Source organism: Dipteris shenzhenensis, chromosome 23 (genome assembly GCF_047967505.1).
Source record: "Dipteris shenzhenensis isolate YYH24624 ecotype China chromosome 23, Dip_SZ_1.0, whole genome shotgun sequence".
Classification (NCBI taxonomy): Eukaryota; Viridiplantae; Streptophyta; class Polypodiopsida; order Gleicheniales; family Dipteridaceae; genus Dipteris; species Dipteris shenzhenensis.
In genome coordinates, this window is record NC_141618.1 from 13,116,858 (window position 1) to 13,120,143 (window position 3,286).

Below are 3,286 nucleotides of genomic sequence, written 5' to 3' on the forward strand. Positions count from 1 at the left end.
GAATTCACGGTAGCGAGTTTAGGTGACCTTTCGGTCCCAATGCTAATCAAAAGCCAAAAGCCAACAGCATTGATGGATGCCAACACCATTGATATAGTGTTTCTCTCTATTGCATAGGAGCACCGATATAAAGATCCAAGCTTTGCAATACTTTAAGTTACTGGCAGAGGCATGAGTTAGAGAACTCGTAACATATTCACACTATTAAGAATTGCATGGAGATGTAGAAGCTCGAAATGTCCTTTAGCAATATCTATTACATTACAGGAATTCATATTTGTTCTATCAATGCAGCTCTCACCATCTTCCATTTTTTGTAATGGAGTTGTAAGAAAGGGTTCTTCTACAACTAAGTTTTTTCATACAAACATTTGGTAGTTAAAAGGTGCCCCTTCTTGTGCCAACACCTCTGCCTTCATTTTGCCTCTGCCTAGGGCATAATATCCAAGCCCTAAAAGTCCACAATCCACTTTTTTATGGTATCTCACAGCATTTGGTTTATACACATGCTGACATCAGTTGAACCTATTGCACAACCTCATCAATGCTCTGCAATAGTTGGTTCTATCTTGTAGCCTTTCTATAGCATAGATGGAAATTTTGTACACTCCTAGACCTACAAGGTGACCATGCTCTGCTAGGTATGCTCTCTCTTGTGCTACCCACATGATAGCCTATTTGTTGCCAAGGTGGTAACCCCCTTTTTCTACCTTTCCATGTGTGAATGTTGCCCACATGCCATCCATGATGATGTCCATGTGGTATCCCCATCCTACCTTGATCCACCCCCTCCTCACTTGGGGGCTTGTAGATAGGGAGGTATTCCAACATTTAGAAACTCCATATTCTGATCAACAAAAGCAACTCCACATTCTGAGATACACCTTTGAAAGTAGAGTAGCAATAAAGATAATCCCCAAAGAATGGAAGCAAGAAGTGTAATTAGATGGTGTGTGCAACTGACTATATAATAGTGCATGTCACCCTTTCTAAATATTATTGTAGCCTGTAAGCTACATATCTTCAAAGTTATACATAATGAAGTGACAACAAAGATACTAGAAGATACTTTTGTAATGCCTCCTTTAATTTACCATGGCTTCCGGATATGGCACTTTATAAATCATCATCACAATTTTGTCTCCCACAACCTTATACAACCTTTGTTGTAGATCACACATCAATTGTCACCTTACCTCCCATAATTTCTTGCATTACTTTGCTAGCTATCTCAAGGTTATTAACATTTACTAGTTATCCTCTACCATATAGCATTGAACATAGTACACTACACCAAGACAAAATCAATTAAATAAGCAATCTAAATTGTTGAAAGCTCCTAACTTATGCATAGCATTCTATATACCGACCTTGCTCATGCATCCTCTAGCATAAACCCATTCTTCCATTGTGATATGCATCCCCTCATCTCTCTCTACTCTCATTTTTTGTCATTGAGCTTTGGGATAGTTTACTTGTTTATTTTCTTAAACTAGGCTTGGACTAAATGTGATTGTCCTAAACTAGCCCAGTGGTTGGAACATCATGCAACCGTAGGCTCGTTCAGCTCAATCACCAATGATGTGATTATCCTGAACCAACATGGTTGAACAGACATTAGTTGTTGTCCAGCCCGGTGGCATGGTTGATCAAAAAATTAACAACAATATATTTTGCAATATATTGTTATTTTACTAAATCAGCCCGATGGTTGGAATATCATGCAACTGTGGCAGCTTCAGCTCAATCTATGTGATTGTCCTCAACCAAGGTGGTTGAATAGACATTAGTTATTGAAATTATTGTGTTTCTTAGTACTTAAATTTGTTAAATTTAATTTACTACTATTCGGGTCACATACCACTATTAAATTATGGAATTCAGAAATGAAAAGCAATATATTGTTATTTTCTAATGGTGAAATTCAAAAATGGTTGTTGGCAAGGTGTTGCCGGCGTTAAACGGTAAGCTGACAGGGGTGGCGTTTCGGGTGTCCACAGCGGATGTCTCTATTGTGGATTTGACTGTGAGATTGGATAAAGCAGCCCCCTACGATGTTGTTAAATCTATGGTCCGGTGAGTGTTTTTGAACCACTATTGCAGTACGAAGGACCCATAATAAAGTATTGCATCCTCAATCTTCATCTGTAGTTTAAAACCACAGGTTTGCAAGATATATGATATAAAATTTATTACATTTCAAGCAAAGACTAATTTAGAGGGCAATAGTTTACATACCTCAAATGTAATCGTTTATAGCAAAATTCATGTCTTATGGTTATGCTTTGCCATAAATTGAATGATCTGCTTACGGTATTTCCAAAAAATCATGGCCCCACAACAATGGCCGCTAGTGAAAATAGAACTTGGGATGCCTCAAAACACGGGCATCATTGCATAATTGGACTCAACAAGACAATCTGCAAATATCTCTCTTTTGCTAGAACTTTGAAATCCCAACCGACGGATGTGAAATCGAGAGTCAACCCTTGTAGTTAACCAGCAAACAAAACCTTAGGAAACTTAGACCTTAGCCAAAATGCCACATGGAACCTATGTGAAAACCATCAAGAAATCTCAAACAGAGAGACAAAATGGTGACACGAAGTTCTAGATCTCCACGAATACTCCACCAAATTGCTTAAGACCTTGCACAACAAATAACAGTTTTGGTCCACCATCCCCGGCGATCCACCGGAATAGACAAATCCAAAAATGGTAGACCGAGCGATCTGAACCATGAATGTTCAAGAGTAGTAGGATCTCACAAAAGATCAACACGAGTTCTTCACTGAGTTTTTCTTGCTCCTACTCCTTCTCCCAGACCAACTGAAAGCTGAATGTAAGTTCATAGATGATTTGGAAGGCAATGAGGTAGTGGTGAACTCATGTGATTGAATAAGACATTAGAGAAATGGGAAGCCACCACAGTGGAGAAAAAGGGATGAAATGAGCTTGGAGCTCATAAAAATGAGCCAGAACAAGCCAAGGCACAGAGCAGGCACACCAACAAGTCTCCATGAAATGATTTCGGCTCTCAGAGGAGAAAAAATTTCACACACACACCAAAACCACATGAGAATTCATCTTTCTTCTTTAGAAAACCACAAGAGGTTTTTCTAAAGCACCCAGAGACTTCTCCAAGGTTCCAATTTCAGTCTTTTCCAAGGTTTTGCAAACCAAGATGTGGGTAAAGCCACCTTGAGACTTCTCCAAGGTTCCAATGTCACTCTTTTCGAAGGTTTTGCACACCAAGATGCGAGTAAAGCCACCCATAGGACTTCTC